The 21,597-nt window shown below is 46.4% G+C and overlaps 1 long non-coding RNA gene and 1 pseudogene across 6 annotated transcripts in view; both read right to left on the reverse strand.

Moving 5' to 3' along the window:
• LOC123284661 (heparan sulfate glucosamine 3-O-sulfotransferase 4-like) overlaps positions 1-12,433 on the reverse strand; it is a 133,683-nt pseudogene extending 121,250 nt beyond the window's left edge.
• LOC123276936 (uncharacterized) overlaps positions 1-21,597 on the reverse strand; it is a 163,201-nt gene that overhangs the window by 86,548 nt on the left and 55,056 nt on the right. The window contains exons 8-11 of one of the 6 annotated variants that reach the window (XR_011494126.1): positions 21,007-21,162; positions 19,490-19,615; positions 15,665-15,714; positions 12,885-12,990 (exon numbers count right to left, since the gene is read on the reverse strand). This is a non-coding gene — a long non-coding RNA (uncharacterized lncRNA). The other 5 variants (XR_011494122.1, XR_011494124.1, XR_011494123.1 and 2 more) reach the window with 5 other exon arrangements.

The raw sequence follows: 21,597 nt of genomic DNA on the forward strand, positions 1-21,597 counted from the left end.
GACTTCATGAGGCTGCAGTGAGGAATAAAGGAGGTGATGTCCTGTGCGGTAGGCAGCTTGTGGGAGACTGTTGAGCCCACATGGTTTGTTTGAGTGGGTTTCTCTTTCTTTTTTTTTTAAAGATTTTATTTTTTCCTTTTTCTCCCCAAAGCCCCCCGGTACATAGTTGTGTATTCTTCGTTGTGGGCTCTTCTAGTTGTGGCATGTGGGACGCTGCCTCAGCGTGGTCCGATGAGCAGTGCCATGTCCGCGCCCAGGATTCGAACTAACGAAACACTGGGCCGCCTGCTGCGGAGTGCGCGAACTCAACCACTCGGCCACGGGGCCAGCCCCTGGGTTTCTCTTTCTTGTACCCAAAATAGTCTTGCAAAAATAGTACGTGAAAGAGCTGACAACAATTCTTAGCCAGAGTTCCCAAGAAACGTGAGTGTCATTTCTTTTCAGAAGCCTGGAGTTTTGCAACAAAAGTTAGCACACAGCAGGCCCTCCTTCCATTCATTAATTCATTGATTCAGAATTAGTGATTAATAAACTACCATGACGGAGTGCCTGCTGGGTGCTAAGCACTGTTCTGGGCACCGGCAAGGAACGAGATGGACAAGACCCCCACTCTCATGTAATCTGCCTTCTGGTGAGGAAGAAGTAACTAAGTAGCATGATTTTGGAAAGTAGTAAATGCTCTGAAGAAAATAAAACAGCATCACAAGCTCAGACGTGGAAAAGGGTCTTTAAATTAGGTAACTGGGAGAGGTATTTTCCAGGAGCTGAAATTTGAGCCGACACCTGAAGGACAGATAAGGAGCCGATGGTAGTTTAAGGATCTGGGGCCGAGTATTTCAGGAGAAGGGAACAGTGGGAATGAGCCTGGTCCCAGAATGGAAGCCACTGCCACAGTTTGCTGCTGGGCCGAGACCACCTCAATTAGCCCATCTGGTAGGCAAGCAGTCCATCTGCATGCAGAAAATCACAAGCTCCTAGAAGGGAACGCCAGCAGTGATTATTCACTCCCGTCATGCTGAAAGACACCACCTCCAGTGGGAAAGAGATTTGTAACAAATAAAAGGAAATGCTGCATGTTTGTGGCCAAACACCTGGGTCTGAATCCCAACTCCACATTTCGAGCAAGTTACTTGACCTCTCTGTGCCTCAGCTCCCTCGCCTGTAAAATCACAGCGCCTATCTCGCCAGGTCCTCTGAAGACTCAATGACTCCACTGCTTGGAGCAGAGCCTGGCACACGCACAGGAATACAATATGTGTCTATCACCACTGCTGTCACTACCACCGCCACCATTATTCTTTCCCATCCACACCGTCATCTCCCTGTCCCATTGAGAATAACCATCACTTGTCCCTGACTGGACTTTTGCTTTGCAACAACAGGAGTGCATGTAAATTTACTGATTTACACCAATTCAACTATTAATCCACACCTTGGCACAGTCCTACCACCCCTGAATTGGGATAGAAAACAATCAGCACCCACCCCACTGTTTATGAATCTAAACAGTAACAGCTGTCTTACCATCTTCTCCGTAATGTGGAAAGTAAGGGAATTCTATACATGAAGTACAACATTTTCGCCACGTTCATATAACCAATACTTTCAGACCACTCTCAAACACACCCTCAACTTAGCAGCAAAGAACTCTAATCAAAGGAGGAGGGAGGGGGGAGGGAGGAGGGAAGAGCCAGGGACAAGATGGGGGGGGAGGGATGGAAAAAAGACATGCCAGCCAAGAGAAAGAGGTCACTTTCCATTTACTCCTCTTTCTTTGATGCCCCTCCATAAAGTACTAAAATTTGGTTCTTACAAGTCCCTTGCAACTTTTGCTAAATATATTTCAAGTTATTCTGTTTGGTTGGCTGGTTCTATAAATAGAATATTTTCTCTCATTATATTTTCAAAACGGTTGGGGTAGGCATGTAGGAAAACTACAGATTTTGCATAGTAATTTCCTCATCAGTGTCCTTAATGAACCCTATTATTGTTTCTAATAGATTCATGGGGGTATTGGTTATCTTAGATTTTCCAAAAGAAATGAAATTACTGGCAAATGGTGATAATTCTACCTCCCCCTTTCTTATTCTTTTTTGTATCTAACTGCATCATCTATTAATTACTGAGCAATGGTAAATAATAGTGATGATAATGGGCATTCTAGTCTTGCTCTGGATTTAATGGGAATGTTTCTAGTATTACACCATTAAAGATGATGCTGGCTTAGATGAACTCTATATGAATCCACTCATAGGTGGAAGTTAACATATTGACAAGGAGATGTGATCGGTGGTTACCAGGGAAAAGGGGGGGTGGGGGGAGGGCACAAAGGGGGAAGAGGTGTACCCACAACATGACTAACAATAACGTACAACTGAAATCTCACAAGGTTGTAATCTACCATAACATTAATAAAAAAAAAAAGATGATGCTGGCTTTGGGTAAGATCCCACTTTATTAGGAGTTGTTCTAAAAATTAGAAATAGATGCTAATTTAATCACTTGCCTTTTAGCATCCATCAAATAATTCACAGAATTTTTCTCATTTACCCGTATTAAGAATAAGTCAAATTATAAGTCAAATTATTAGATTTCCTAAGATTGAACCATTCTTCCATTCCTGGAATAAACCCCACTGTGTCAGGACTTTTATTACTTTGTGAGCTAACCATTCACTTGTCCGTTTCTCCACTCTGCAGGCTCTTTCAGATCACTGGCCATGACTGATTCATGTCTGCCCCAGCACAAAGTTGGAAGTCAATACATGTTTAATGAATAAATAAATGAATGAATAACTAAAATAACAAGTGCATGGAACCTCCCAAAATTAACCCTTTGTCCCTCTTTCCGGGTTAAAATACTCAGAGAGATCATACACCTGTCCCAAGTAGATCTTTATAGGTTTAATAAACATGTGGCTAGACTGGTCCCCACTTCTTCTAGCAACAGAACCCTCGAACACCTCATCTTCATGGGGAAACTATTCCCTATGGTCTCAATGGGACTAGCCCTGGTTGCTTACTCCCCCCACCACTCCAGGCCAAAGGGGTGGCTACATCAGCCAGGCCCGATCAGGGTACTACACAACGACAGCTTTAGGAATGAGCACATGACCCAACCTGGACCACAGGCATCTCCAGGAATTTCTTGCAGAAACTCTTAAGAAAAATTTTTTCCAAATCACTTATCTACCCTAAGTTTCATGTAGCCTCATTATTAATTATCTCAGTGATCAGACATCACAAATGTGAACTTACATTTATAAGTAAAGTACTTTGTTCAGTGTGCCCAGACATCTTTAGATCAGCAAAACTGTACTCATGAAAATATGGGTCTACGCTTCTCCTTTAGAGGCAATCCATCACAGAATCTTCTTGGCCTTCGGGAACTCAGCTTTGCTTGAATGTGTGGTCATTTCATATGGGCCTTTGTGGTGGAGCCGTCTGTCTTTTAATGGAGAAGTTATTTCCTTCTCTATGGTTTACTACTGCTTTTGGTTGAGGGTATTTTTACGTGAATAGAGCTAGCTGAAAATTTTCAAGAGACCAAGAAAAGAGACTATAAAATTTAGAAAATTTTATATTTCTGGAATTTTCAATAGCATTTACAATTCAACACAATGCAGAAGAAAACAATACACTAGAGACTTCCATAATGAGGTTTAACAATTCTGTAATTTGGGGGAAAGTATAAACCTCTCAATTTAAAAAATATATATTACTTCCAAAAGAATTAAATAAACATATAATGTTTGTATGGGTTCCTGCTTACCATCTTGCCTAAAATGTAGTGAGATAACCTATCTGAGAATGAGGCAAGGTAGAGACAAACCTGGCAAAGAATGGAAAGAGACAGAGACCTTGTCAAATCATTCAAGCCCCTGGATTCAGCTTTTCCTGAAGCCACTTACCCCACAGACTTCCTAATTACCTAAGCCAATAAAGCATCTTTTTTCGTTTATAATAATTTAAGCTCAATTTCTATCATTCACAACCAAAAAAGTATTGCCTAATTGATGTGTTGCTTTGTTTCCCTGTAAATATGCTTTACACATTCTTAAATAAAGATTAAAAAAAAAAAAAGTAAAGGCAGGCAAGCCTAACTAGTGAGTGTTAAGAAAAAAATCATCAACCGCTTGCTTTTAATTAATGGCAAGATGGGCTGAAAAGCTCCCTTAGTGAATTATAATTTCAGACTGAAATTCCCAAAACAGTTATAGAGGAGCTTGTCAAGCCGCAGAAACCAATGGAATCAAGAGATGACTTGAAAGATCAGTGTTTCAATCAGTTTCAGAAATAGCATCCATTATGCAAACCCAAAACCTTTAAAACTTTCTAACGCACAACCCTAGCAATCTCTCATTCACCTAAAGTCTCAAGGCCCCTCTCCTGACTCAATTTAAAACTAAAAATGCCTGGTATGATTTACAAAAGTTAAAATAATTAAATCATGTTCTGATGGCCAGAGAACTCCAGGGAAAGTGGCCAAATCGCAACATAGGATGTTTGGCGGGGTCTGCCAGAACAGTCCTGCCTTCTCCAGTGCCTTCAGCTCTGCAGAAAAATGGAAGGCAAAGCATGCCCTCGGCATTCTAAATGCCTCAGTCTCTCTCCACTGCAAGCGGCCTCCTTCCTACAGTGGGCTCAAGAAAATATGAGAAGGAAAGCCCCAAGAGCCTGCCCCCTTCCATACCCCGTCCCCTTAGTGGAGAAGGCTGGCTGCAGGTACCCCAGGAAATCAGACTCTTCTCCTCCTTCAGCTCATGTCACGGTAGACCAAATTCTGGAATTGGTTTGGATTATTCTCTGGAGAGCTACTTAAGAGCCGCTTCAGGGTTTGAAATCCCTCATTCAGACATAATCTTGAAATGAAAGACGATTTGTTAATGAAAAATGCATTACAGCTTTCTCTGTAGGGCCCTCCATACTGATAGGCAGGATAAAAGGAAGGAATTGAAGGAAAATGAAGGAGAAAAGCAAAGGAAAAGGATAATTAGGAGAGAGAGGAGAGAAGGAGAAGAAGAAATTCATCATGTCACACACTCTGCGTGGGGGCACTTTTTAAGGGCCGCTTCATTTCACCCTCACATAATCACTTGCAAGTAAGTAACATTGAGCCCATTCTGCAGACAAAAAACTGGAGGCTTGGTGATATTAAGTAACTTGTCTAAGGTCACACAAGGAGGATGCAGTAGATTCTGACTCAGAGATACAAAAACAGGCTCCAAATAATGTTCCTCCTACAGTGCTCTCGTGCTTCCTCTGAAGGGTCTAACACAGACGTCTGCTCCAGAACCAAAGCATTCTAGTGGGCCAATGGGCCCTACGGAGACAATACAACCTCATCAGAAAAGAAACAGGAATTTAGAAAAAAAGAAAAGAAAAGAAAAGGAGAGAAAGAAACAATTTAATATAAGTAACCCGATGCCCAACAGAACTAGGATGGGGCAAGGCAAAGCCAGAATCCAATTTTTCTCACTCTCCACCTGACCAGAACCTATTATATAAGTATAGTTTATCAATATGGATCAAATAGGGGACTGCCTCATTAATGAGTGAAAAGCTGAGAATTTTCTCAACTTCTGGAAAATGTTCATTGGGAACAAATGGGAAATTTTGGGGGGAATTGTCCTTTTCTGCCTCAATGTTCCTCTTTCTACCCAGCTCCTTTTGCTGTTGTTGCAATGTATCGGGCAGGTATTTGCCCCACGCTCTTGCAAAATCTGCAAAGGAGGAAAACTCTAACCTAAAATAGCACACAGAAGCCACAATTCTGACAACCACAAAGGGTACGGGTGTGCCAGTTACTTTCCGAAATGAGTTTAAGCCAGAGTCACAGACTGGTAGCCGGCTGGCTGTACCCAGCCCACAGGTGGGTTTTGTTTGTCCGCAGTGCTAGCCCACACTGCGCTCGGAAGAAATTTCCATCTGTTGCCAACATTAAACACCAGATAATTTCACATCAAAAACTGGATTTCCAGTTTCTCTCACCAAGTGGAAGATCTGATAACCCTGATGCCACATTTGCACGTGGAAAAGAGTAGCTGCCCCTTTAGACAGAGCATGTGCGTCCCAGTTTCTCCCCACCTGGTCTATTTCACTCATTTATACAATCGCTGTGGGCCCAGAAGGCATGTGAGTTGGTGACCCTTGGTTTAAGAGGTTAAGCAGATGTAGACTGCAAAGCCAATCATTATTAGACTTTTCCTAAAAACACCCCCAATAACAGACTCTTCTCTCAGTATTAAGACAGCTGTGACAGAAGGTAAGGCATATGAGACCAAAAGGATTTGAGAAATGGAAAAACCTAGCAGTTGAGTCCATTCGGATTTTTGGTCTAGGATACTCACTTTTTGCTTAGAAAATACATTCACTTTTATTATTTCATTTATTCCTCTCAACAGTCCTGCAAGGAAGGAATTATTCTCAGATAAACAAACTGAAATGAGTGATGTTAAATCAGTTATCCAACCAGGATCATCTAACTAGTAAGTTGCAAAACCCAATTTTGTCCAGCTACAAACACCTTGCTTTTGAAATAATGAAAGAACACTCTCTAAGGCCATAAGGCCTGTTTCCACCTCAGGGCCTTTGTACCTGCTGTTCCCTCTATTGGAAACCTCTCCACCTAGATCTCCACATGGAAGGATCTTACTCTTTCACTTCATTTACATCCCCTCCCCAGAGAGGTTTCCCTTAACCATTTGACTCAAAATAATATCTGTGCATGCACACATACACCCCCCAATTACTCTCTAGACTCCTGCTTCTCAAAGTGAGGTTCAGGGATCAGCAGCATCAGCATCAACTGGGAAGTTAGAAATGCAGAGTCTGAGGTCCCTCCCCAGACCTGCTGAATCAGAATCTGCATGTTAACATGTGCATTTCAAGTTTAAAAAGCACTGCTCTACAGGAGCCCTGCCCAGTGGAAATGCAATGGGAGTCACAAGTGTCATTTTAAGTTTTCCACAGCCACATTAAAAAGGTTAAAAGAACGACTCGTTTGTTTGCTGTCTCCCCTAACGCCCTACTAAAAGATGCCATTTCCACAAGAACAGGTCCTCCCTCTGTCTTCTTCTCCACTTTATCCCCAGTACCTAAAACAGTACTGGGCACATGGTAAACGTTATTAAGTGTTTGTTGAATGAAAGAAGGAAAACACATTCTAGTACTTTCTGTGCGGCAGCGTGGCACAGGGAAAGAAACCAGCACTCTGAAATTGGACAGATGTGGTCAACTCAACCACTGACCAGCTGAGCAACCTTCAGCCAGTGGTTCACCCTCTGGGAGCCACCTGGAGTGTAAACCAGGAATGTTGCTGTTTAACTCACAGCCTCATCATGACACCCCGATGTGATAACATGTCTGTGAAGCACCAACCACCACAATCACAGGCATTCAATCAATGCCAGTGCCTTTCCATTGTCCTCTTTCATTCTCTCCAAATACCACATGCGAATAACGCTGCTGACCACTTTCCTCTGTGTGGCATGAGCATGACTGAAGCTGTTTTCCTGAGTTATTTTCCCCCAGCCAATGGGACCTGCCTATTAACTGCTACCACTGCAGACAACTGGAAACCGTGGAGGGTCCCTTCTCAGCACCCTGGAGCTCAGTGGCTCCCAGAGCAAAGTGGTCACGGTTACTGTTCAGTCTGTAAACCACGAGGGAGGCCACAGCTCGAGTCGTCTCTGTCACTTTGATGAGTTCTGCTGTGGCAGCCAGTTGGCCTGCCACAAGGTCCCATCCCTTAGGAGAGTTCAGGTCTCTGCCCAGCCAGAGTGTATCAGCTCATACTGAAAGGTGTGTTCTGGCTTTACCCTTTTATTTGGGGGGTGGACAGAGGAAGGAGTGGAGGGTTTAATCTACTCCCACTTATTAATCACTGGCCTCCGTCCATCCACCAAGTGAGGCTTGCTTCTCCATAGCTTTAACACACACATCCTAATCCATCAGTCCACCCTGCCCTGAAAATCCAATGCACATGTTCTCATCTCAGATGTGTCTTTGACTCACGTTAGATCAACAGCACAGGAGAAAGCAAAACCCAGATTTAGATACAGCCTGAGGAACACCAGAAATAAAACTGCTAGGGCTGCCTAGTTGGATATGAGGAAACCCCAAGCCAGCTGTGCCGAGAGCAGCCCCAATTTCTTCTCGCTCTCCCTCTTGCTGAAAACACAACCAGAACAGAAACACTAGCAGAATTAGTAGGCTATTGGGAAACACGCTGAAAAGAAAAACAAAAACAAAATAAATATATGGGGGGAAATCAAAGCCTTTAATTAACCTGTGGATCTCTAACCAGTTAAACAGTAGAGTAAGATTTCAGGCAGAATACGTGGTATAACCATTTAAGTAGCGATGCCACCACTGAAAAGACGCAGTTGCACCAGGGAACCAAGAGGAAGGGTTTCTGTTACTGGTTTGAATCAATGCCACTGTTTCCTTTTCTACAATAGAGTGAGGTTGTCATCCCCTCTTCCTACATGGGAGAGAGAGGAGCCTGAAGAGGTGCAGCAAGTAAAATTCCCACAAATGTCCTCAAAGCACTGCTGTCCCTCATAAGGCTGGAGAGCGGTCCAAGGCCAGTGCCAGCCCACTCGGCTCCTGCAGGTCCAACGGGTTTCTGGGAGTCTTCTCAACAGCCAGGTTTGGGTGGCTAATGATTACCTCTATGTTAGACAGATTCTCCTCCCGCACTTCCAATCGGCACCACTGAGCATAAGGGTCTCCCACAGGCAAGTCACTGGCGTAGCAGATCGAGGACACAGAGACACCGCATGGTCCTCTGAAGTGAGGATCAAGAGGATCCAGTTCTGTCCACACCTCTCCAGTGGAACAGTTCTACAGGTGGCTACCAAATACTGACACGCAATACCACAAGGTCCAAATACCACAAGTGATGGCTGAGAGTACCACCGAGCTGGAATGACATCTTCAGTAGCCATGTCATGACAGCGAGGCCGGTTCATACCTTCCTTTCCCAGCCACAGTGTAAAACAACATGAGAAAATCTGGCATCTTCTATCCTTTCATTCAGAAAATTCTCCAGACCCTACGATGGGACTTCCTGACACGCACTCCACCACGCACACGTCATCAACGTTATTTTAAGTCACCTGAGTCAAACACCCCCATCTCTATTTCCAGCTGCCACAAAGCAACACAACACACGTTGGAAAGGTCTGATCTTCAGGCCTTCCTTTCCCCCAAATGGCATCTGACACTTCTCACAAGATACACAGCTTTAAAATTAGAACTGGAAAAGACCACAGTGACCCTCATAGGGCTGAAGCTGCCCCACAGCAGAAATCAGAACATTCCTACAACCAACAATTAAACAACCGAAACCTTCCCAAACATCCCCTTCCTTCTCTGGTTTGCTGTTGTTGCATTAATCATCCTGACACCTTTTTAATTATAATCGCAAACTCGAAGCCATGACTTGCAATGTTATAAATACTGATTTTCCAGTTCAAGCAGGCATTGACTGGTTTCTGTTTTGATAGGAAGGGGCTGTTTGAAGCCTCCTAAAATGTTGCAACTCGTCTGTTGAAACAGACGAGACATTAACAGACACGTTTGCTGTTTCCATTTAACCTGCTGGAATGTTTATGCCTAAGTGTACTTTTTCTCAAGCTTTGAAAGCATAAGGCGTATTTTCTAAAGCGGAAGAAATCAATCAATACATATTATATATTCATATATAATAGATGTTATATAATACACACATACAGCAATATGTATTATTATATAATACACATTTACTATATATTTCTGAAGTCAGGTTATTTCTAAAACTGTCGCAGGCTGCAATTTAAACTTAGAAAGCACATCTCTTCAACAGCAAGGCAACTCGTCAGGAAACAATCCTTATTTTACCTATTGGCCTTGTGAAGATGATAATACGACTTTAGCTGACAAAGCCTGTGTTTGTCTGACAATTCCAATTAATTACTGAGACGCAACAGAGATGGGACCAGCCATCCAGATGTTTTTCAGAAAGAGCTAAAAAGGGGGGGGAGTAAAGGAGGTTTGCCTTTTGGGCATCTGCTCCAGTGTTTTTTAAATGTTATGGCGGGCAAGAAAGCCGGATCACTAAGTTATTTTACCTGCACTTAACTTTCTACTCTCCTCTCCTTTCCCTCACCGCTGGGAGACGGTGGAAGACAAGGGAGATGAACATCTCACAAGACAGAAGCTCTAATCTGTTGCCAAGGAGGCGACGGTAAGAAAGGGCAGGGGTGCAGGATGTAAAAACTCTTAGGGCACCGACTGTCGTGCAGACCTTGATGCTCCTGATGCCAAAGCAACCCAGGGTTGCTGGAGATGGGGAACATCCTCAGTCTTTTCTAGCAAGCCAAAACTCGCCAGCATCATCTTTTTAACTGTTCCCTGTTCATTTTGCTCTAACCTGAAAATACTAAAGTCGGATTCCAGACACGCAAATACGTTTGAGGGCGATTTTGAGAGATTCCAGGAGATCTCAAAGCCCTTCAGTCAATCTAGCTATCCTGCTTCATGCCTTAGCGTCCCCAACGCAGCAGCGCAGAGCCCCACAAGAGCCCAGGCTGGGAAACACCCCGCGGGCACCTGGGCTGGGGATTCCCAGGCGTGGAGCTAGGCAGCTTCAGAAAGCACCTCCCTGGGTGAGGAGCCTGAGGCAGGCAGGGCAGTGTGACACCAGCTCCCCTAACCCTGAAATACAGCAATCCCTGGCCAGCCTCCAGTCCTCTCCGCGCTCCCCCGAGCAGGCCCGCCAGGGTCCGCAGAGCCCTCGTGGGGCGAAGGGTTCTCGGGGAGGTGCCTGGATATCCAAGGGCGTGGGAAGCCGCAGCTTTCCCTCTGGGTCTTCCCCACCCATCTATCCCCTGCGCCAAGCCCAGAGTCCTACCTGTACCACTCCAGCCCCTTTTCGTAGTTCCTGTCGAAGAAGTGTGGCTCTATGCCCACGGTCCGCAGGCCCGCACGTCCGGGTGGACTCGGATCGCCTCCAGCAGCTCGCGGGTGCCTCCTTTCTTGACCCCGATGACGAGCGCGTGTGGCAGCTTCTTCTCCCCATAGTCGGGGGTGCTGAGGGCGCCGCGCCTCTCGATGCTCCCATTGGCCGCTCTCAGGCCTGCGAGCTCCTCGTCGGTGGTGCTGGTCTCCTGCGCTTCACACTCCAGCAGCGCGCTCGGCGCAGTCATCATCTCGCCAGGGGCCAGCGGGGTCCGGAGCCAGGTGTCCCGAGCGCCCCCGCCGCCGATTGCCAACACCCAGCCGTCGGCCCCGGGGGCAGCGGGCTGCTCGGAGGGCTCCGGGGGCTCCCCGCGGCTCGCGTTGACCGGCGTCGGCGCGGGCGGCTGCGAGGGGGTGCCGAGGTGCACGGGGGGCGGCAGCAGAGAGGGTGGCGGCGGGCTCGGCGGGGGCTCGGCGGCGGCGCGCGGCGGCTCGGCGGCGGCGCGCGGCGGCTCCTGCAGCGCCAGGGTGAACTGCAGGGAGCGCGAGCCGCCCAGGAGGCTGTAGCACAGGTAGGTGACGGACAGGGACAAGGTGCACAGAAAAAGCAACTTGCTCGCCGGCGGCCACTTAGCAGAGGCGCCGGGCGGCAGCGGCGCGGTGAGAGTTGGAGGCGGAGGCGGAGGCGGAGGAGGTGCGGGCCACGGGGCCACCGCGGCTCCCGGCTCGCGGCAGCAGCCCCCGGCGCTGCCCGGACATGGTTTCAGCCGCCGCCGCCGCCCAGGCGCCCCGGCTGCATGAAGCGACGCCAATGCACCCCCGGCCCTGGCCGCTGTCCCGCTGCTGCGCCAGGGGAGAGCCCGGCTGCATGGCCCCACTCCCCACTCTTCCCGCGGAGTCCGGGTGGCCCTACACCACCCCCGAGGGGGGCGCACTGACCCGTCGGCTGCACCTGTTCCGTCTGCAGCGCCCCCGCTTCCCGGCTCCGCCGCGGCTCCTGCTTCAGCCTCTGCAGCCGCGCGCTGTTGCAGCCCCGAGTTCCTTCCCCACTGCTAACTTTCTGCCGGAAGAGAGGAGAGGCGCGGAGGGGAGGCGGAGGGGCCCGTGCGCGCGCCGCGCGCCGCGCCCCGCGCGTCGCCGAGAGAAGGGTGAGTGCGCCTCGCGCGCGCCTGCGGATTGGGACGCGGAACGGAGGCGTGCGCTAGGGCTGGGGCACCTGGCAAAGCGGAGATCGTGCCCCCCCTCCCGCCCCCCGCCCCCCGCCCCCCGCCCCGCAACGCATTCACGCTGGAGGGGTTTGCCGCCCAACCCCGCGTGCTTCCCCTCCCCTGGGAGCCTGGGACGCCAGTTTCTCCTTCCCTCTCCCAATACTTTCAGAGACTAGAGCCCCACACCTGCCGCCAGAGCCGCACACCAGGAAGCTGGGGGCCACAAGGTGGTGAGCTCTCGCTTCCCCTTTTCTCATGGGACTCCAAGCAAACTCGGTCCATCCATGACCCGCCCTTCTCCCTTCCTGGACATCCTCCTGCCTTTGACCCAGGAGGAATTTCTTGTCCATACCAGGATTCCCATGCCAACTTCCATCTTTCCAGCCTCCCCATCTTAGCTTGAAGCTCCTGATTGGTGGAGCTTTGACACAAACCCCCAGATTTCCTTGCCCTAGAGCTTTTGCCTCTGTCCCGCCACCGGTTGACTATGCTTTTTGCTCCAAAAGGAGAGGCTGTCTCCTCCTGGACACCCTGAACCACAGATGCACATGCGCCCCTTGGGGGCCACTGCGGCTAAAGGAGTTCGGATTTCCCTGGACTAAAATAGACTGAGACTATCATCACTCTTAACAACTTATAAGCAGAGAGAAGTTGTGTTGCTGTGTCTGTGCGTCACTTCATTGAATTAAAAAAAAAAAAGTATCTTCTTTGCAGAGAGATTTCCGGCCCTCACCTTTCTCTCCTGGGGGGAATGGTAAACATCATAAGGCTTTGGAACATTCAAGACTAGACTTTGCTTCCTGTTTCCTTTTGCTCAGGGAGGTAGAGGAAACGCGAGGCTGGAATGGCAGGAAGAGGCAGAGCGGTCAACTGAGGCACTCCAGCGAACTCTGCTTCCTGGGGGCAGGGGCTGGCCCTGCACGCACATGGCGCCAGTCTTTCCCAGAGGCTGGCTCCAGTGAGTCCTGTTTACCCTGCTAGCCACAGCTGGGTGCCTGGAGGGTCTGCTTTCACCTACAGGGCTGATGTGGTTGGCATCTCCAGTTTTGTTTGATCACATAACAGGGACTGCTGGGAGCCGTGGCTACATCATTTGATCGGCTGTTTGACAGGGTCCAGCCGATTAACGCCGAGGGGTGCAGGGTCGCCCCTTGGTGAAGAATAACCGGCCAGCCCCTCACATAGTTCTGAAACCTGTGCTGCTTCTAATTGCCCTTCATTCCTTTTCCTTTCTTAACCTCCAGTTTTCACTCCTTTGGGTGGCTGCTTGGGAGGCACTACCTCCTGGGAAAATTAGATATAGTAAGAGAATGTGACCACCTGCAGGTAACTTTCAAGATATTTTTCAGTTAATTAATGGAGGAGCACACAGTCCCATTTGAGACAATCAGAAAGGAATCCTGCCCAGATAAGATGTCGAATTAGGTTTATGGCCTCCATCTGGTTAATGTTTCCTTCTCCCTCCAGTTCTTTCTCTAAATATACATATGCATCGTCCTTCTAAGTTTGTTGGTTAATTGGTTGATCAAGAAGTATCTATATATTATTCTTGACCTTCTGCTTTCTGTTAAAATGTTATAGAGGTTTTCTCCTAAAAGCAATAAATAATAAATAATTGGTGAGTAGAAGGGCCGAGGGGTGCAAGAATGCCCCTCGGTGAAGGATGGCCGGCCAACACCCCCGATATTTTCTGAATTATATGCATGCTTTCTATCAAGGTTATGTGTATACTTATTTCTCTTTTTTATTCTTGAAGATATATAGTTTAGTTTAGCTTTTCAGCCCTTTATTTTACTAACAATATGATACTTTCTCCGGCAGTGTACTTAAGGGACCGTTAGCTCTACAATCTAAAAGACAAAGGAATGCTTCCACCCCCTAAAGGGCGCGAAAAAGTAAAGATGTTTAACTGCCCGCTGAGAATGCAGATAGCCCTGGGGATAAGACACCCTGGAGTCGCCTTTTGTTCCCATTAACCATCTACACTAATGGCATAAATGATTGAGGGAGGCAGGGATGGCTCCACCAGGATGTAACCAGACGGACTGCTGTCCTGTCCGGAGGCCTGGACCTTCTCTCTTTGATTTAACTTTACCATGAATTACAACAGATGCCTAGGTACCTATCTCCTTTAGCTTAGAGACAACAAACACTAGTTAATTGCAGAGAAGACGATCATTAACCTTATGCTCTATAGAATGGAATGCTAATAAATATTCTTGTGCTCGTTTCTTACTTCCTTATCTCTCTGAGAATATTTGTAAAACTATTTCTGTACTAATCCTGAAAAATATATAAACGACACTTGTGCACAGTAAAGTCGGACTTGCTAACACCAACCCAAGTCTCACGTCCCCTTTATTTGCCCCCTCCCTCATCGTGCCGACGCCGTCCATCCCTCAGGAACCTGGACTCCGCCGGGGCGGGACCCCGGCAAGGGACAACAGTTGAAAGAAAATGTATATAGTGTCTAAATATTAACTAGATACCTAGTGCCAAAGAGAGAAAAAACTGTTGCTCCAATAACATGAACACAGACTTTTCCCTGAGTGAACAGAAGCTCACGGCTGCTCTCAGCTGGACGTGAGCTTCCTTCACTGCAGCTTCAGCTCAGATAAAGATTATTCCTTTAGAATATATTTTTTATGGTACACCGGAGACCTCTGAAATGCAGAGTCTGGTGTCCTGTAAATCGTTTCGTGGAACTAGGGATGCTTTTTCAAACACCACGCAACTGCACTCCTGTAATGTTAATGGGAAGGGGCCAACTGGAGCTGGGAGCAGCACAGCTTGCCCATCCCTCCTTCGGCTCCAAGCCCAGCTCTGGGTGGTCGCCCAGGAGGGCCCGGTTGCAGCAAATATTGTCACTGCTGTCTTCCATCTCCCTTTCAAAGCTAAGGCACCAGGATGCCCAGCACGTGGTCCAGGGGCCTCCTGACAGTCCCTGCCCAGCTCCCGGACTTCTCTATCCCCGCTCTGGGCAATCCAAATGAACTTGCTCTGTAGCTAGTTTTACTAAAGATGTGCTTTCAAATTTGGAAAGGTTTTGATGAAATGGTACTAACATTTAACCTAGAGGTGGCAAACTGCTAACAAATTAAGAGCTGAATGTGGCCAGCGCAGTGATATTAAAAAGTTGAAACTGGTTGCAGTGGTGTAAAATTGAGGACTTTCCCAAAAAATTTGGCTATGAGGTTTCTGCTGAAATAGTAGATCCAGCAACTTTGGGCCCCTCAGCCAGAACCGAGAGGCCCCCCTGACATGCAGCATGTGCCCTGTTCGTCACGGTGCCCCCCCAGAGTGCCCTCATACATTTATGTCACTTGCCTGGATGCTGCTAATGAGGACACTTCCCAGTGTCCCTTCTCCCTCTCGTCCACAGATAGTCCTACTTAAATAAGAGACTCTTGAAAGAACGGAACCCCGTTGGTAAAATGATAGGTCCCACAACTGATGGGGAAGAGGTGATTTTTGGGGAGAGGAGCTTTGTAGATTTCTCACTTGGGCACTTACCTGTTTTGTTCTCCATCCAGGTTTTTTCTGGGAGCAAGTTCTTGAGAAACCTATAATGAAAAGTACGAGCTATCTACATAGGGAGAACTCAGACTTCGTTCAGCAATTCCCTGGGCGTCTGGAGACTCGATAGAATACTTTTTTCTTTTTCCACTGCCAACACCCATGCCCATTCAGGCCTACGAGAGTTTTTACAATGCTCCTCCAACTGGTCTCCAGGCCTCCAGCGTGCCTCATTTCTCTTCATCGTAGAGGACAATAGCAGATCAATGTTTCTGAGGCATGGCTCCACCAGTGCCCTCTCTGATGCAGAAACCTTCCTCTCACTGCCTACCTGATAGACTCCAACTCTCTGCCTTAGCACTCAAGGGCCCCTCCGCCTTGCATGTATCCCACAGTCCTGCCAAACCGAACAGTACCCACTACCCAAAAGCACACATTGCATTCTTCTCTTTCACCTCTGCCTGATCAGATGATGGAGTTGAAACAAAGCCATCATTTGCTAGTTAAGTGACTTTCGGACAGGTAATTTCACCTCCCTGACCCTCAGTTTCTGCATATGTAAGTGATGAATAGTAAGACTCACCTCATATTGTTTTTATAAAGAATTAAATTGACTTAGAGAGCATATGCAAAAACAGCTGGCTCCCTGCCTGACATGCTGCAGCCACCAATAATTATTCGGACCTAAATATTGGCTCATGCCATGCCCTGCTTCTTTTCCTATTAAAACCTTATCCTTGAAAAATCGGTGTGTACCCTTTCTTCAAAACCAGCCCAAGGTGTAAAAACTGAAGTTCACTTTCCTAAGCCGCTCAGTGACATTTATAACGCCAAATCTAATGCCTTAGATAGTTTGTTTTTTTTTTAAGCGAAAGAAGCTAACTCTGGCTAACTTCAGTTTTCTTATTAAAGAAATTGACTAGAAGGATTTATGGTAACTCACATAACTGAAGGGAATTTTTGAAAAATCAACAAACAAAAAGCAAAAATAAGCTTTGGAAGGCACAATAGAGCACAGTGTATAGTTATTATTACTGCTGTTCACCAGACATTGTCGGCTCTTCTCTGGCCCACAGAAGGGATGTATCTTCTTGGCCCCTTAAAGTCAGAGGTGACTCTGTGAGCCTTTGGCGAATGAAACTTGAGCAAAAGTGAGGTTGTCTCTTCCAGACAGAACCTTTGGCAAACAGTGGGAGTGTGTTTTTCCTGCCTGGCAGTTGTGCAAGAAGTTGGATCGAGCATCTTTTAGCTGCCATCTACTCAATCCTCCAGACTGAGCAAGGATAATACAGAGCCAGCCCCTGATGACATGGAGCATGTTCGAGAAATAAACCTTGGTTATTTTTAGCTGAGACTTAGGAGTTTGTTGTGAATACAGCACAACGTGGACTATCTGACTGATGAAAACATACATATTATCAATTTCCTCTGCTGTTGACCAAAATGACTTCAGTGAGCCAATATTAGAATTCCTTTTCACAAAGGTGGATAAGTGACAGATTAGAAGTCTACACTGTCCCAGGAGTGTAGACTGATACCACGCTTATATATAGCAAAGATATTTCCTCATTTTGTCCTTTACTTGTCAATAAACAAGTATATCTATAGAAATCTGGAGGTAAGGCTCCAGACAAAACCAACATGGTGACAAGGAGGAACATTACATACTTGTAAAAGGAGCGACAGATGAGAAAATAATAATAATGGCCGGGAACTTACAGAACCTTGCGTTGAAAGGCATCTCATATGGAACTTAGGAAATATTATAGCTGTAAGCACTACGTGACAAAATCTGGTGGATGGAATTAAACAATACTTCGAAGAAAGATACCTTCAATATACTTATCTAAAAAGAAAAATTAGAAACCAACGAGCTGCTTGCTCAAGAAGCTAGACAAAGAGCGAGACAGTAAAGTCAGGAAGAAAGGAAATGATAAAGAGAAATGCCAAACCTTTGTTTCTATTTATTTGCTCTCTATTTATTGCTATGGACTGAATTCTGTCTCCCCACAGTTCATATAATGGAAGCCCTGACCCCCATTGTGACCATGTCCAGACACAAGGTCTTTAGGAAGTAATTATGGTGAAAATGAAGTCATAATGGTGGAACCTAAATCAGATAGGACTGTGGCCTCATCAGAAGTTGAAGAGATCTCTCTTTCTGTTTCTTCACACGCATACACACACCCCGCCATCTGAGGACTCAGTGAGAAGGGGACCTTATGCAAGCTGAGGAGAGAGCCCTCGCCAGAACCTGACCATGCTGGCATCCTGCTCTCAGGCTTCCAGCCCCCAGAATGGTGAGAAAATAAATTTCTGTTGTTTAAGTCACCCACGCTATGGCATTTTGTTATGGGAACCCAAGCTAAGACGCTTATCTTTCACAGTTTGTTCCTAGGTTCTGGTACCAATTCCAATGTGTGTGGGGTTGGGGGTCGGGGGAGTCCCCCACACCAACAAGCAATTCTTGGGACACCAGCTGGGTGTCCTACAATTCGACTCGATTCTGACACTATGTACCCAGAGACAGCATCACACCCCACAGGTTAAGGGTTCAGCCCCACAAGACTGCCCCCACTGCAGGTGCCAACAGCAAGTCTGGGTTGTCGCCTATGCTTCTGAGCAACTGGCTGTCAGTAGGAGGTTCCCAAGACTCTCTACTCCGGTTCGACGAATTTGCTAGGGCGGCTCACAGAACTCAGAGAAACCTCTTACTTACTAGATTACCTGTTTATTAGAAAAGGATATGACTCGGGAATAGCTCGATGGAACAGACGCATAGGGCAAGACATGGGGAAAGGGCACTGAGCTTCCACGCCCTCTCCAGGTAACCACTCTCCCAGAACCACCTCTCTCCCAGAACCTCCACATGGTCACCAACTGGGACGCTCTTGGAAATCTGTCCTTTTGGGTTTTTATGCATAAGCCATTTATTTATTCTCTTACCCTCGGCTGCTGTTTTTCCTTCCCCATTTATAGCCCAAAGCCAATCAAAGAAGGACATGTGCAGTGTGATGCTGTTCCCGTACATTTTATAAGTGCATAACAACGTAAGAATTTGTTAACGGAGACATACACATGTATGTCTTGACTCTGCATAAAAATGTAATCTTTTGTTAATGGAGCCATGCACATGGATATTCTTGGAATCATAAAGAATGTAATTAATTTTAGGATATTGATACCTATGATGAGGGAGGGAGGAGAACGGGATGGAAATGTGAATTTTAGGTGTGACGGCAACATTTTGCTTCTTAAAAACACAGATATCGTTGTGGGCTGAATCATGTCCCTGAAAATTCATATGTTGAAGTCCTAACTCCAGGACCTCAAAATAGGGCTGTATTTGGAGAGAGGGCCTCTAAAGAGGTAATTAAGGTCAAGTGAGGTCACATGGGTAGGCTCCAATCCAATGTGACTGATAGTCACGTAAGAAGAGAAGATTAGAACTCAGACACACACAGAGGGAAGACCGTGTGAGGACACAGGGAGAAGCGGCCGGGGAGAGAGGCCTCAGAAGAGACTAAACCGGCCAACGCCTTGATCTTGAACTTCGGCCTCCAGAACCGTGAGAAAATAAATTTCTATTGTTTAAGCCACCCTACGTGTGGCATTTTGTCATGGCAGCCCCAGCAAATGAATGCAACATCGGAAGCAAATAGGGCAGAATTGAACGTCTGTTCTTTCTGGATATTGGGGCCGGAGATAGAGGTCATACTATGTACTCTTCTGCATATTTGAAATATTTCCATAATAGTTAAGAAAATAACAAGCACATCCCTAAAAAGAATAACCAGAGAGTAGAAATTTATGTCTGATTACCTTACAGGCCAAGGTGGGTTTCGTGTTGGGCAGGTGGTTCTCTTCCACAGGGTGTGTCAGTCACCCATGACTTCCCGTCTCTTGGCTCCGCCATTCCTGATGCCTGTAGCATTGTCTGCAACCAATCTGCACAAGGAGAAAGAAGGAACACGGAGAAGACACACCTGCTTTCAAAAGTTCCAACCTGGAAATGGCACACACCACTTCCACTCCCATTGCATTGGCTGAAACATAGTCACACGCCACACCTCACTGCAAGTTGCTGGGTGACTGCCTTCCTGGGCACCCAGGACAAGGATGTGGAGGACAAACAGCCAGTAGTCCCACCCACAATGTCATCAGGTTGACCCTGGTCTTCATGCTGCTGCTCAGTCCACAGCGTGTCTGCCAGGCCTATGGTTAGGGTTTAGATATTTTACAAAGGCGCGGGGTTGGGGGTCATGGTTTGGGACTTCAAAGAGGAGGAAGCCAATTCACAAGGAGACAGAAAACCAAATGTTTGCTGGGCCATCTCTAAACAAATGAGAGAGAACTTGTGTAAAATGGGCCCGGCTAGGTACCTTCTTCTCTACCACATCTAGAGTTCCCTACGTTGACAGCTCCTTCCTGGAACAGGCCTTCTGTCTTAAATTCTTTTAGGCAGTTAGGGGTGAGGCCAAAGTTTCTTTCATATATAAATTTTGTGTGTATATATGTAATTTATAGAACTAAATAAGTGAATTTAAATATAGATACAATGGATTATATATTCTATTATATAGCAATATTAATATATATATATATATATATATATATTATATAATCTCCTTGGTTCTCCAGAGAACCCTGACGAATACAGCAGGAGTTAATATTCTTTTATTGATGGCATTTACATTTAATCATTTGAAATTCTTAGTTATGACATTGTTATGGCTTGCAAGGAAGTGTCCTTTTCAGTGTTTCATTTAGAGGCCTCAAGATACCAATTTTAAAAAGTTTCCCATTTTATTTGTTTGGTTTGATAGGCTTTTTCCAATTGAGTGCACAGATAAACCAATTTAGGAATTTCAAAGGAGCCCCATTTAGGCCAGTGAAGCCTTAAATCACCCTGAGTAATCTGAGCCCAGTGGGACAGAAATCTACATGTAGAAGGTCTGTATTCTTTAAAGACAAAACCAGCAGGAGTCCCAGAGTGGGGCTGTTCTTTGGTGGTCCTCTGAGAAAATGGATTTCTCATTTGTATGAACTTACCAAAGGATCAAAGGCCCCAAAAAGGAGTGAAAGAAACAGAAGTTTCTAACAAAGAAACTTCTCATTCCAAGAAGGGACAGTCTGCCTAGGACCAACTATGTTCTGGCAAGTCAGCTCACCCCATGCCAGAACCAGTCAGTAACTGTTCACTGTAGACCTTTGTAAGCCTGTGTCCTTTCTAACAAAGCTGACAACGGAAGGATGGCCAGAACCAGTATCAAAGGACGCCTACAGAAAGAGTCTGGACCTCTACCAAAAATGGGAGGTCCAGGCCCAGGAGGACTTACCACCAGGAACCAGAGCCACCAGGAGGAGACGACAGAGCACAAAAGATTCTTTGCAGGCACCTTGCTTGTGTCTGTGAAGTGGCACCAGAATTGAAGGTCAGTAGCTAGGGATCCCACTTCTGTCACCATGTAAAGTCAGCAAATAAGAGGCATAAACTGCAAAAGAACCAAAAAGTTTATTTGGGGGTCTCAAGAATTGCAATTCAGGAGATGTAGATTCGAGTAGAAGCTCAAATGTGCTCCTAGGAAGACAAAGGAGGCAGGGGTAGATAAAAGGAAAGGACACAGGCTTACAAAGGTCTACAGTGAACAGTTACTGACTGGTTCTGGCATGGGGTGAGCTGACTTGCCAGAACCTAGTTGGTCCTAGGCAGACTGTCCCTTCTTGGAATGAGGAAACACTTCAAGATGTGACCTCTGCTGTCAGGTAAAGCTCAAAAGTTCAGTTAACATCTGGTGGTGGATGTGGTGTACAAGCATAAGCCCCACTTCCTTAATGGCCTCCCAGCTCCATTTTAGAAGCCTTGAAAATGGTACTCCATTTTGTCATTGTCATCCACCACAGTCACGCACCACGTAACAATATTAACG

This window comes from Equus asinus, chromosome 14 (genome assembly GCF_041296235.1).
Source record: "Equus asinus isolate D_3611 breed Donkey chromosome 14, EquAss-T2T_v2, whole genome shotgun sequence".
Lineage (NCBI taxonomy): Eukaryota > Metazoa > Chordata > Mammalia > Perissodactyla > Equidae > Equus > Equus asinus.